Here is a 15,194-nt window from a genome sequence, read left to right as displayed (position 1 = left end):
CTAGAATCTGCTAGACACCTTTGCCGCAGTCTCCTTAGTTCCTCAAAAGCTGCTTTTGCCAGCGTATAGACTAACGTAGCCTTGAACAATGCTTCTCCCCCACCTCTAATGTTTCTCTAGCATACAAGCAATGCATCTGAAAATAAGATCCAACCCTCTGACCACAACACAGACAATCATTTCAAACTGCAACAATTACTAGAGTATATGAACATTTGTCCATGCGTATGTATCTAATGACTAAATTGCACTCAAAATTCTCAAGGAGAAAGTATAAAAGCAAGCATGCCCTAAAAATGTACTTTTCCCTCCAAGTGCCATTTGTAGCTATTTAATCCACCATGTCTGGAAGATTATAGATTGTGTAAAATAACTTAGTTAAAGTAAGAATGTAATTAATGAAAATCACACTACAAAAGATCAACTCTAATTAACAGCACTTATTATTAATGTGTTTAAATATTATTCAGACAAAGAATTATTTCTGAGAAAGAAATAAGGCAGTCTAGAAATATTTCATTTGCTGCTAATTTCATAAGAAATATTTTGCTGATAAGAAACAATAGGATGTGGATTTCTCAAGGCCGTCCTGCCTGCTTGTAAAGGAAAAGAAAAAAAGGAAAGATTTGGCTTTGTTTTTTTTTCCTTGAACATAACTTTTTAACAGTAATGGTAAATAACTAAGCAATTCACCAAATTACTAGAAAAATAAAAATATAAATGAGTAATGTAGGAGTCAAAAGAAAAATCTGTCTCCTTTGCCCATATTTTTCATCAAAATGCACTGGAGAATAACCTATTCAGTGATCAAGCAGGAGATCAGACTAAGGTTTTTATACCCTAATGACCTGAAAGTACGCAGCACAGATTACATCTCTCACCAGCTCCCACAGAAACGTGTGTGATAAGTCACGGTTTCATCTTATTTCCAGTTTCAGAGCATTGATATGAATGTACACGTATGGGCCTTCCGATTCAGCAAAGGTGGAGGGCATTCAATAGTGTTTGACAGTTCTTGTGGCTTGTGACAGGATGCAATAATTAGACCTTACAGTTCTCTCCAGTAAAAGACACGAAGCAGAGATGTCAGTTAGGGAAGGAGATCGGCTTCTTACCAGAGCAAAGTAAGTTCAAGAGTAAGTTACTGGGGAATCCACAGCTGGCCTCAGACTGTAAGCTTTCTCCTCATCTAATCACCAGCCACTTTAGACAGCTCTTTTGCAGTTCTCAGAAAGATACCATGGAGTTTCTGATATTTAATTTGGTTTAGATTTTTTGAGTTGTTACTTTTGCATATTTCCACACAAGCGTTTTTGCTGTCACCATTATGTACTTAATTGCACACATTGGGTTGACTGCATTTTCAGTTTCCAAGAGCTTGCTGTCACCTATGGGAGACATTTCCTTTAATTTCTGCAGAAAGAAGGGGAAAAAATGCTGTACAAATGGAGTAATCTGTTAGTTCCTTTATCCTAGTGATTTTTCAAGAATGATATACAGAAGTATATCCTGAAGAATAAACAAAGACTATTCAAGTGCAAAGCTTTGTTACAAAAAAACTTGTCAAATATGCAACTCTTCATTCCAGCAAACTATCAAGTGGAAGTTATACAGTAACATAAAGCCTAGAAAGTACACTTATGTAAAGTCTGAGACATGTAAATATTCAGAAGTTGAGATTTGGGGAGGTTTAGGAAAGAATGGATTACTCTTTAATTTTCTTTGCACTTAAAGCAAACTCCAAACAAATAATCTTTTTTATAAAGGCATTTTTAAAAGCTTACAAATGGAGAAATTAAGAGATACAGGTTATAAACTGTGACACTCTTTAAAACCACAGTTCCATCTAATGCACATTTGGAGGGCATTATATTCAGTAAAATTCCATTATTATTCTTTTGTAAAATAGTACATACTGATCCAAACCCTTTCAAAGACTGGAAGGACGATGAAGATCATTTCAGAATGAATCTCAGAGTGTATCCATAAACAAAAGCTCAGGTACAGAATTGAAAGAGGTCAGAAAAAAAATTAACACAGAGGTTAAACCTCAGAAAAGCTGAGAGATTTGCCGGTCTTTTAAGTCTAAAGACATTTTGAAGGATTAAGCGAGAAATCGTCTGTACTCATCTGATCCTCCTTATGCTTGCAGAAGTGCATACCTTTGTGCATTCTCTAGTAAGCAAAGATTACAACAAAAGAAACTCAATTCATAACAAGATTCTCTTTCAAATAGGAATTGCCTATAAGATCCTAAATGTGGGTTTGCTGCATCAGTCTGACCAGGTAGAGTTTTCATTTCACAAGCTAGGAACAGAAGCGGAAGTAAACAAAGGGCCAAAAGTTACTTCTGTTGCAAGGGCAACTGAACTCAGGTAGTAAGTCCAGGGCTACAGCCCTAAGCGCTGGTCAATCCAGCTGCTGTAAGTAGACTTCTGGTGTCAGAGATAATCAGTTACAGCCTCCTGAAGCAACTCAGAAATTTATTTCTGTTTCCACCCTCTTGCACAGAAATACCTCCTCACAAACTCCCATCCCCTCTGGTCCTTCTCATTCTGTCAAAGCCACACGCCAGAGTGAACTCTTATTTTCTTCTAACTCTTATTTCTTTCATCCCACAATTGGATCTCCAAATTTCAATGGCTTAGTCAGCTTTAACAGGCTCTGCAAAATGCACTTTTTATAAAAGTTCCTTGCATCATTTCCTGGAAGGTTTCTTTAAAAAACAACTAATGGCTGTGGAGAAAAAAAAAAAAGACAGAAGAGACGAGGAAGATACGAAGCTTTTAGTCTATCAGTTTGCATGCTAGAGCTCCCCGGCTCCCAGCCCAACTACAAAGCTTATAATCTCTTTGCAGAAGGGGCATCTTCACCATCAATGTCATCTTTATTTTTATCTGAAGAATGCCTGGCAGTGCTGACTTGATGAAACAGCAAAGGACGGTGCTTGCCTTTTACAAAGGGACAGTTATCTCAATGCAAACTGCTACTGAAAACAATGCAGCCCAGATTTCACTCTTTACAATGTATGACTCAGTCGTAGAGCTCACTGATACAAGACATCTTTGAGAGCTGAAAGGCTGAGAGCTGAAAAGATTTCAAAAAAAGGGAACGAATATTTGCAGAATTTTATGTAAGTAATGAAAATACCCAAAACTACAACAGTGGAGGTTATTAAAAAATAACATCAACAATGTAGATGTGGTGATAGCAACATCACAGAGTCATGCTATAGGGTCAATTCCAAATGAGCAAAGATTAGGAAAAACTTCTATGTTGATTTTGTTTCATAATTATCTGTAGAAACTTTGTCTTATGATTGCCTGCAATGTCATATGTTTCTGTATGATAGTTCCTATACTCTTAATTCAGGAGTTAACTTTAAGGTAAGAAATTAAAGCAAACCAAATTATTTATGCCACAAGTCTTTGTGCTTGATTTTAGTTAAAAATACACATGTCTAGAGCTATAATGCAAACTGGATTTGGACAACCTAGACCTTCTCCAGATTTAAACTTCTTTATCTATCTGAAAGTGCTTTGAAAGGTTTGCACAGAGTTCATAAAATCTTTTGCTAGACTGCAACAGCATCATTATAAAAATCATTCAAAATTCCAAACCCTTTATCTTGTACAGTGCTCCAGGAGGTAAAAGGAAATTATTTAGAAGCCAATTGAATGGTGACCTGTATGCTATTTCAGAGCGTACATTTCTCAGCAGAAATCCAGGGCATGCATATTTCCAAAATGTGCTTCTGAAGATATTTGATAAATGATACTTCATACCAAACATTTTATTTTCACAAGTCCTTTATAAATGATAAATGACAATTGAAAGATGACTGTCAGTGACTTTAATGTAAAGCTTCAAATGCAGCCTCAATTCACTTTTCATCCATTTTTTTCTCTAGTGAAGCCTGTTGCATTAAACTATTTGTTTTACTGGGAAAATAATTTTCATTTGACAGAGTGGCAGCATTGGTGCGTTTCAACAGAAGGTGGTTATTCCCAAGCCACGTATATCCACATATGGGTTTTATGCATTTTCCACCTACCTCCAGAGTACCTGAAACCTTCCCTATAAAATCAACAGCCAGATCCCTCTTAGACTTTACAAAGTCTCTGGTTCAATTCTTTATTCTCAGGGGACAAGGAGGGAGAGAAGGGGAGTAAAATTTGCTCTAGGATAGCTTTTTCTCTAACTTTATGTTTTATATCTATTCCTTTTTATGTTTTTGTAAGGTTTTATTGGGTTAAAAGAAGATATCCTCAGAAGTGGAAGAGGTTTTTTTCAAAGACAAAGAGCTTGTTTTCCCTAAAGATAATCAAGACAGCATTAGCCTGACTGCCCTTGGAAATGTGTCCATCAATTAGATCCCTTGATGGAGATCATCTTATCATTTGCTGTCACATATATTATAAATTTTGGTGTGCTTTGCCTTGGACTATTACAGCTGTTTTAGCAGGATACAGATGAAAATTCAGTCTTTCTTGTTGCATGTATTTGATACACTTACAGTTTGGAATATTAACACTGAAGCCTAAAACAGGCCTCAGACGCTGAAACCAAAACTGAAATTTGCATAAAAACAATGGTGATTTAGCTAACTACTTTAGGTAGTTTTTCCTAACTCTGTCAAGCAACATAGCTGAAAATTTGAGCTTATGTCAGAAAGAAACAAAGGTTAAAAAAAGCCTTGCAATACTTTGAACTCTTCCCTGTAGTAGATCCACTTCAAAGCTGAATGGCATCAAATTCTCAATTCATAAGAATTTGCTTTACTTCTAGCAAATTGCACAATTTGCACAGAATATAAACCAACAGACTAGAAATACAGAGTATAGTCAGGTACAGATGAGATCAGACCAGCAGAAAAGGAAGGTCGCTAGAGCCAGCCATATCTACTTGTTTTTCTTCATGCTCACCCACATTAAAGTGACCACCAAACCAGTACCAGTTAGTGAAGGCAGAGCAACACACCTCCACCTCAGCTGGTGATGGCAGCTAATGCTTTACCTCCTTGCCCTCCTCCTCTCTATTTGTTCCCTACACGAGCTCTGTAGAAGCCATTCTGCAGCTTCTTCAGCTGCGGGGCTCTCTTCCCAGCACATGGGAACCCCTTACAGGGGCTGTGTCTCAACAGCTAGTGCAAAATGAATGATAACAGAAAATTAATTGCCTTAGAATTACTTAGTTAAGCAGTAGCAAGTAAGTTCTGTAGGGATTTTAATGAAGCAAAGAGGAATTGCTTGACATAGGTTAGAAAGAATGACTTACACTGATGCAGTATTCTGGGATGGACTAAAGCAGCTGTTGAGGCAAGCACGTAGAGTACAGCTGCTGGAAGGTGATGTGCATGGAGGACCCCAAAGAGACTACAGCATCACAAAAATCAGTGACAGCAGGAACAGCTATTTATATCTTCATCTGCAGATTAGGACACTATCTGTGTGTATTCTATACACACAGCCATACGAATCATAAAATAAGACTTTACTCTAGGTTATATTATTAGAAAATCTTACTATCAATCTCATTTTTGTAAGTCAAAATATGTCAAAACTGCACCACTGTAAGTAGGTATGCCTTGCTTGAAAAAAAAAAAAAACAAACAAACACTGGACCAACAGCTTACTAATTTTTACAAGAATTCAGTGGTGATTCAGTATAATAGTACCACCATATGTATGAAATACATGCCCAGCGTCAGTTAAGAACACAGACTGAAGACATCTGTGGACTTGGAAAGATTAACTATATGTTTTAGTACTAACATGCATTCTTATTAATCACACAATAAACAGCTGATTCCTGTAACTCTGTGAAAATAACATTCAATATACACTAAATAAGCTCTTTTTACAGACAAATTCCTAACTCTAACAGACTTTTTTTTTTTAAATAGAAACGTTAGATTCTATAGTAAACTATGTAACTCCTGAAGAACATCTACACAACCGGAAGGTAAGAAAGCACCAATCTATGTCATTCTGCTACAATATCCATTTTCACTCAGATAGTGTGCCAAATTACTTGTTCTGATTCAATGTCATGATGTAAACAACCCTGCCTTTAGGGAAAGGCATAGAAGGCAGCAATTTGCCACTTCCTAATGCAATGTTTCAAAATATAAGATGGCACTACACAAGATTATTATCTTGAACAGAAGGTGATTAAAAGTAATACTATATGGTATCCAAGACAAGTTAACACCTGTGATAATTGTCTTTTACTCCTATCATATGTTGACTGAACATATGACAGATATAGGGATATCTTGGGAGTTTTTTCTAGGAAAGATAGCCCTGAAATTCTACGGTTAAGTAACTACCTTATGTTTCACCAGCTGGCATAAATTCTTTCTATATGTAAAAAGCAGTGAATAGAAGCAGAGACAGAGAGAGAGAGAGACTTAAGGAGATGAAACTATTTTAATCTAATTAATTTATTCACCTCTTCTATATAGAAATTCTGTATATACGTACTAGATTCTGCAAAGGTGTTTCTTACTCCATACTTCTATCAAAGGCTTTGAATGAACGATTTGCACAATTTGCAATCTTTTCACTGTCTATGAGATTTCTTCCTCAGCAATGTCACTGCTACCTGTTTGTAGAGAAAACAGGATGGGCTAAAGCTTCATGCTGATATGGAATATTGAATGAACTGTTTCAAAGTAGCCCTTGAATGATACAAGGATAAACATATCCTCATTGTACGAGATGAGCAAGACTACTGAAATCCTTGTATTTTGATGCCTCGCAAACTTAGGGGAAAAGCAAAGCTGGAGAAAAGAGTAGAGTCAGGAAGGAGGGAAACAGCATTTGTACAGATCTTCGCCAGAGGATCCAGAAGAGAGTTTATTCCTTTATGATGAGGGTTGAAATGACTGCTTGACTTCTAAGTTGAGACTGGTGTTGAAATAACCTCCCAGCTCAGAATATTGGTAATTAGAACAAGGGATAAAAAATGTATGGCATCATGTGTGGTAAATATTTCTATTGGATTCACACAAAAAGGAGGAGTTCATCATATCCAAATCATTACAGCCACCGATTGGTATTTTCAGCCTCTTACCTGTTGGGATGCCTCTGATGTAAGAAAATTATTCTTATACACCTCCAGGAAACATCAGAAGGGGAAAAACTAGTAACATTTGACAGTTTGAGCATTCCTTAAGGTCAAATTTTAAAAGTGAGTCTTTTTATTTGCTATGAATTTGTTTGCTACTGAATTTGTCTTAATGTGAAATTGGACAGAGGCACATAGAGATGAATGAACTGGTGTTCTGTAAATGAGGGCCTTGAGTTAGGTCAGATTCACAGAAAGCAGACCCCTGAGGAAAGATAGGATGGTGATACTTTTTATGTGCCAAAACACGTCACTGCTGTCATATCTTAGCTACAAAAAAACATTTGCTATACGACTAAGGTAGAGAGATCTGGTTGCTGGACCGATGTTGCTACCTAGAAGATGATCAACCAGGCCGCTGCTATGGGCTGAAATGACCAAAGCCGTTGTATATCAACAGGCTGGCCTGGCAACAGCCTTTCAGACTTGCAAAATGCTTTGGCAAGACCCTTTAGCAAGGGTCAATCCAGTCTTCCAGCACCTCTCTCAGCAGGCTTTGCTGCCTCTATCCACTCCGCATGCTTTGATACCATTCCCAATGCACATCCTTTTTTTTTGTGTGTCCTAAAAGCATTATTCATAGGGACTGCAAGACCCTCATTATATTTCCAGTTTCAGAATGTTTTCTGAAACTGAAGAAGATGCCATCGTCTGTATTTCCCCGGTTATCTCAGCATCCTCAAGACTAACGAGGTTGTGAATTTCTAGTAAAAAAATTACATGGAGCAAATTACAAAAGTGAGGGGCAAGCCTATTTTACTTTCCCTGTGTGAACCTTTGTCAGCCTTCTTTTAATATTAGGGTAATAAGACCATAAAAAAATTACAGCCATGCACTATGGACAACATTATGTCAAACTGCAGCACTCACGTTACCTTTACAGGGAGCTTTCTACTCCAGCAAGCATTTCCTCTGGAGAGTCTTTCATCCCTGACATCTCCTCTCTTTCTCACTCCAGTTTTCTTCTCTGGATTTTTTTTTCTCTTTACATCATGCCATCACATCTCCCTCCAAGCCTGCCCCCTATACTCTCTCATGTTTGTTCATTTGCTTTTGCCCTTGCTCTTGCTGATATAAAGTGCCAAAAGAAGCTGAGTTTCTCATCCCTATTTGTGTGCATTAGAAGTGTATGTGTGTTCTAATACCTTGTTAAAATTTTAAAACTTCATGGCTCTCTACCCCTCTGGTTGCCGTAGGCAGGGTAGAAGCTGAACAGCAGCATTCAATTAAGCTAATTTAATGTTCTATTGCCTGTCTCAAACAGAAAGGGAAAAAAAACAACCCACAGCATACATAGTACGCAAGGCAGGGCAACACATTTATGCTTGACAGTCTTTTGCAAATTGAACAAAATACAGTTCAAAATTACTTTTAAAAGGCAATAAAAAATAGAAAATGGACATATGGAAAGTAGTTTTTACACTTAGTGTTGAAAATATGACTCCTATTATTTCAAAAAACAGCATTCTGCAAAAAGTGCAGCCTGGGTGACAGCATCTTTTAAAGCAGACAATCCTATTGAGTCTTTAGAATAGCAAGCAGCACCATCCAGTGGCAATTTTTTCCTATTAAGTTATTAATTAAGGCCACTTTGCATACTGCAGAAGTACCACAGCACCCAAAAGAAGATATTTTTCCTTAAAGCACACATATTCAGAGCACAGCTAGACTTCTATCAAGATAGATCTAATTAGACAGGCAGTAGTTGGTATAAAATCAATATTCATATTGGATTAATAATACAAAACTGTTGTTGTAACATATCCAGCTAGAATCCAGCTGAGGATTTTGCTTGTTGTTATACTGCATTTTTGTTTGAATTTGAATTTATCCTGTTCTTAGCTTGCAGCACCCTGCTTCCTTTACACTTCCTTTCTCTCACTCACAGCAGGTAAAAATGACTGTGGTTTATCTAACTGGTGCTGGCTCACTTTTGGACCCTCCGTGTTGGTGACAGTGGCTCTGGTAGAAATCCCAGTACCTCAGGGATACTGACCCAATGCTCCTCATAAGGAGAAACTTGCGATGCTCCTGCACAATTGCTTTAAAGTAATTTTAAGCCTTTCAAAATGCACAGAGGTCAAAATGCACGGAGGTCACATCCTCCTCCTAAGTCATAGAATCATAGAATGCTTTGGGTTGGAAGGAACTTTAAAGGTCATGTAGTCCAACCAGCCTGCAAGGAGCAGGGACATCTCCAACTAGATCAGGTTGCTCAGAGCCCCATCAAACCTGGCCTGGAATCTACCACCCCTTCAGGCAACCTGTCCCAGTGTTTCACCACCCTCATTATAAAAAAATGTCTTCCTTATATCCAGTCTGAATCTACCTCCTTCTATTTTAAAACCATTACTCCTCATCCTATCACAGCAGGCCCTGCTAAAGAGTTTCTCCCCATCTTTCCTATAAGCCCCCTTTAGGTTCTTGAAGGCTGCTGTAAGGTGTTCCCAGAGCCTGCTCTTCCCCAGCCTGAACAGCCCCAACTCTCTCAGCCTGTCCTCACAGGAGAGGTGCTCCAACCCTCTGATCATCTTTGTGGCCCTCCTCTGGACCCATTCCAACAGGTCCACGTCCTTGTTATGTTGGGGGCTCCAGAGCTGGATGCAGTACTCGAGGTGGGGTCTCACCAGAGCAGAGCAGAGGGGCAGAATCACCTCCCTCAACCTGCTGGCCACACTCCTCTTGATGCAGCCCAGGATTCAGTTGGCTTTCTGGGCTGCAAGTGTGCATTGCCGGATCATGTTGAGCTGCTTATTCACCAAAACACCCAAGTCCTTCTCCTCAGGGCTGCTCTCAATCCATTCTCCATTCAGCCTGTGTTTGTGCCTGGGATTGCCCTGACCCACGTGCAGGACCTTGCACTGGGCTTTGTTGAACTTCATGAGGTTTGCACAGCCCACCTTTCCAGATGGTTAAGGTCCCTCTGGATGGCATCCCTTCCCTCCAGCATGCTGACCACACCACACAGCTTGGTGTTGTTGGTGAACTTGCTGAGGGTGCGCTCAGTCCCACTGTCTGTGCCACAAACGAAGATGTTAAACAGGGCAAATGTTAATCAGAGAAAGGCAGTGAGTGACCATAAGTCTTGATAGTCCATACTGCTTAATTCCTAGCTCAGTCACAGGCTTTTCTCTCTGGAAGAACGTGTAGGGTACTGTTTGGTGAATATTTCACTCTAGGGCACAAAACGGGTGGACCTGCCCTATGTTTGGATCTGCTTGTTCAATCCAATCCTACAGCACCTACCAGTCTTTTCTGCCTCCATCTGCTCCACATACCTTGTTACCATTCCCAATGCACACCCTCAGTTTATGTCCTAAAAGCATTATTTTTGTGTCCCTCATCATATCGCACATTTTCAGCTGAGAAAAAAAAAAAGAAAGAGTAGACTTTTTAATGGTAACAGTGCTTTAGGGTTATGAGGACTCCAAACCTGACCCACAACCACATGCTGCCCAGGAAGGATGCAGCCAGCCTGCTCCAGAGGGAGCTAGATTTTTTCATCAAGCTAGGTTTTTCTACTGGGTTTTGTGTTTTAGATTTCAGTAGGTTGGATTGAGTGCAATCCCCAGAGCCACAACATTTATTATTTACACCTCAGGCTGGGAAGTTTCCTTTCCGAGCCCTACCTCTTGGCTCCATTTCTACATCACTGTAAGACACAGCAGACCATCAAGGCAATCTTTTTTCTCCCCCACTCAGGACCAGTAGTCTCTGAAGAAAGCAAAAGTGTGCAGGAGAGCATTCTCACCCTGCTGGAAGCTGCCCAGCACATCCAGGGGCACTGATTTTCCCTGCCTTGATCTTGGGCTCTTTTGCTCCCTTCCACCCCCAGATACGAGGGCAGATGAGGGCAAACTTTTATTCTTGCCCAGTGATGTATGGCTCAGACTCTTTAGCAAAGAAGATAGATGGTTTGTTCTGATAGTCTGCCTCTAATTTTCTGCCAACTCTTATGGCAGTGTTTTAATTCCTTTTCACAATTTCTCCATCCTTGCATGACTGGAAATAATATCAGCAGGAATATATTCTTTCCCACAAAGACCAGGTAGAGCAGCAGCTACAAATTTCTTTTTTTAGATCATCTTTTCCAATAAAGGCTATGGATTTTCATCTGTCCCTTTGCTACCAATCTTTTGGTAGGATATGTGTGGAGGTGGGAACACTTATCCGCACTCTTCTCTGTCTGTATTTAAAGACAGATCAATATGCGTATGGATGGGAAGTAAGAAACCATGCTGAGTTAGCTGATCACTGGTTTCTGTGGCTTTCCTCATCGGAAAAATTCTCCCTTAAGATTAGTCTATTGCACTTAGTGTTATGTTTCGTATACCAGTGAATATTTCTTCTGTTTTCCTATTCCCTTTCTGAAGCATCATTTTCCATGTGCAAATAAACAGCTTCGTTACTGGAAATCAACAAAAACTGGACTATGTGAGCATAGACAGTAGTAATAACAAACAACTTATTTCATTTGTAAAAATGCTTCCTGTGAGGAAACATTGGTTCAACCAGCACACAACGCTAGAAACATGGAAAGGCCAAGCCACATAAAAGTTTTGTTGTCTGCAGCTAATTTCTGCTGGTTAGATGCTATTAAAAAAATCACTCTGCTTTGAGTTAAAGTAATTACACTTAAAGGATTCATAACAAAAGCAAGTTAATAATAGAAAAGTAATACAGAGAAAAAACTGACACTCTCCATTTCCATTAAAGTAATAAAAATTGTGATTTTAAGCCCGTGCTTCATGCTAGTAAGAAGCTAGGACTTGTAAGACCACATCTTACACTTTCAAGTATTTGCATTTTAAGGAAAAATATAGACGTGTAAATGTTATTCAAGATGTCACATCATTAAAATAACATTTGAAAGATCCTGGCAAGATCTTTGTTAGGGCTACCTAAAAGACAGGATATGAGACTAAATGATATCTCCTATCAAAAAACAAGTCCTATGGAGGCTCTTATAGAATTTCTGATACTTGCAGGTATCACTTTTCTACCATTTGATGTGCTATGGGTATCTCTTCTTACTTTCTTTAATTTAATAAAATGAATGCTATTCTGCTTTTTCTCCTAACTAAATAAAATACTTTATAAAACAGCTTTAAAAAGGCCATTACATTCATATTTTCTTCTACTGGTTCATTTAAGTACCATTAACAGCTAACACTTTATTTTAACCCAACACAAGCCAAATATATTATTAAAGGAAAATATTGGACAAGTGCACACAATAATTCATTCAAATTAATCAGCTTTGTCCTTTAGTAATAAATTTTTAACATTCCTCCTTACATATTTCTAATTAATGCAGCTCCAAACATAGCTACAAATATGCAGTTAATAATTACTAATAAGAGCTTTATCAACTCAAGAAACTTTTCTAAATACCAATAAAACTTTATAATATTAACAGATATTTTACCATATAGATAGGAAGACAGATTTCTTTTCAGGGTAAACAGTGTATTATACTATTCCCTGTGTATGCAAATACAGGCAAAAGGGGAGAAATCAAAGAAATGTTACTGTATTGCAAAGAGGAAACAATGTGATTTAATCTACACTATTCCTGGACTATGCTGTACGACCAGAAACAACCATTATTGAATCTGAGCGAATGGAGTGTAAATAATCACTTAAGTTATATACATTGAAAAGGGCTTTGCTGGAAAAAGAATGGAAATCTAAGAAGGCAAATAATGAAATGCACTCTAACTTAAAGAACAAAGATGTTTGGAGTAGAAAAGTGTAAAAATTACATTTTCTAAGACTTTTTTTAAAATTTTTTTTCAAGTTCTCAGTCAAAAGCAGCTACACATTTTAAGGATCAAGACTAGAAAGAGCCTGTCTTCAGACCCATTGTGAACTAATCTAGTACAGCAACATCAGCACAGAACTCTGAACATCTGCACTTTACACCAGATGTCCCTGTAGACGAACACGAAAACTTACTTACAGCCCATCTTACCCATGTTCCTCAGTAATCCTGAGGAGTCAGATGGTAGAGCTCAGATCAACAAAGGTAAACCTGACACTTTTTTTTTTTAACATACACGTGTTTTAATTTCCTACGCAGCATAGGCTTTCAAGAACAAAACAAAATACTTCATTATTTTCAACAAGTCTATAAAATAGTGCAGATTAGATTAATTAAAAAATATCAAAAGAAGCAGGATTTTTCTCTCCTTTCTCCACTGGGAGAAGGAGAGGGAACAGAAGACTCAATTGCAAAGAGGGAACTGATCGATGTTTGAAGAAAAATAAATTTCAACAGAATGAATGCAAAGTAAGAAAATGTTCATATTTGTGGTAAGGATAAAAAAAAAAGAAATAATTTGAAATTAAAGAGAAAAAGAGGCATCTTCTTTTATCAGAAATGTATTTGTATTTTATGAATACGTGACACATAATCACTTTCAAAAGAAACAACACTTAAAATAAATTTCTGAAGAAACGAGGTTCAATAGCTTAATGTGTTTTTTGAAGAACAGCACATCCTGAGAGAGTAAGACTTCTCCACGGACAAGGACTGGTACTTGTACTGACATACATTGTTTTCCTAGAAATTTGATACCAACATAGAGGCAAACAGCTGCCTCAAAGCAGAATTTACCCTGTGGCTTTACAATGGTGCAAGTTTGGAGAAGATGACGGAAAATGCACTTCATTTGCCAGCTGGAACCTCTTCATCAGCTTTTTCAATCATCTCTATCTACAGGAGGCAGAAGCTCTTGCAGGCTGTTCTCCTACATGCTCCCTGGTGAATAAGGCAGCAAAGGGCAAGTGGAGAAGGTGAAGGAAAGATTAAAGGATGAGGACAGTTGGGTCGAGGAGATTGTGGGCACAAGTTCTACGGTTCATGTTTGGAGAAAGAGCTGTGCAGGAGGAGCAAGCAATATGTCTTTGGGACTGCTCTTATGAGTTGTAATAGATAAAATGCTCTGTCTTTCTTCATCATTATAAGAAAATACATTAAAATATAGCTCTGAAACTTGTTTGGGTGTCCATACTGTCTGAAGTTGAACCTGTATTGCCAATGATAATGAATAAAACACAAGAAACTAATAAAGATTGATAAAAGATGAGGAGAAGCAACACTGAAAATTAAAATCCATGCGAGATCACTCCTGCAGCAACACTAATTCATTTCTCAACAGTGATAACTGCTAATGGAATAGAGAGTGCAATGTGTTGAGAAAGCAGGACTTCAGGCACTAAAGTTATAAATACTGAATATAAGGAAAGCCGCTCTTATATATTTGAACAGTATTAACATCCATCTCTTGCAAGAGATCCATGAGGGAACCAAACAGTCAAGTTTTGTTTCTGTGACAGTTGTTTCCAGCTTATATATTTATAATTAAAATTTACTCTGGTTGTAGCATTTATCATTCCTACAGATGTTATGGAGAAGACAGCTAACATCATGATGCAATAGGTGACTTTCCACATTTTACAATTCAAAGAATTTTACTTTTAAGTATCTATTTCTACCTTTGAATTTGCGGGAAATAAATGTCTCTGAGAACAACAGAAATTATTCCTTGATCTTTTCACAGAAACAATAAGCTCATGAGTTGTTTTAAAGCTTTTTTTCTTAGAAACAACAGGAAAATGCGCTCTTTCCTTGGCTTTGCTTTTCAGTTTCAAGCCTTTATTTCCTTTGACACATGAATTGCTCCAAAGCAGCTTTCTAGGATGCAAACATGAAACCACACTTTACATACATTAAAAATCTGATGGTTTTTCAATTGCTAAATGGTTGCATAGTTAGGATTTTTTTAAAAAATAAAAGCTGCATTTAAAAGTATTAAGACTATTTTCATGCTGTGCTGCATGCCTACATATATTTATAGTAAAACGTAGTCCAATCTCCCTCCACACTTAACATCATAGCTCTTTGCTCCTTTATAAAGTACATAAAGGCATTTTTAGCTTCATAAATAAATCATCATTGCAGAGCTACGTGATCTAATGTCTGAAGCATCTGTCATGTTCTGTGTGCCCATTATTGATATTTGATTGCAAGGTGGTCAACAATCGTACAATTTCAATGG

General features: G+C 37.8%; 1 protein-coding gene across 2 annotated transcripts in view; it reads right to left on the bottom strand.

The window, feature by feature from the left end:
- OCA2 (OCA2 melanosomal transmembrane protein) overlaps nt 1–15,194 on the bottom strand; it is a 175,915-nt gene that overhangs the window by 120,303 nt on the left and 40,418 nt on the right. The gene's annotated exons all lie outside the window — the stretch shown is intronic.

Source organism: Chlamydotis macqueenii, chromosome 1 (assembly GCF_036417535.1).
Source record: "Chlamydotis macqueenii isolate bChlMac1 chromosome 1, bChlMac1.mat, whole genome shotgun sequence".
Classification (NCBI taxonomy): domain Eukaryota; kingdom Metazoa; phylum Chordata; class Aves; order Otidiformes; family Otididae; genus Chlamydotis; species Chlamydotis macqueenii.
The sequence above is the reverse complement of the archived record's forward strand: the minus strand, read 5'-3'. Positions and strand labels throughout refer to the sequence as shown.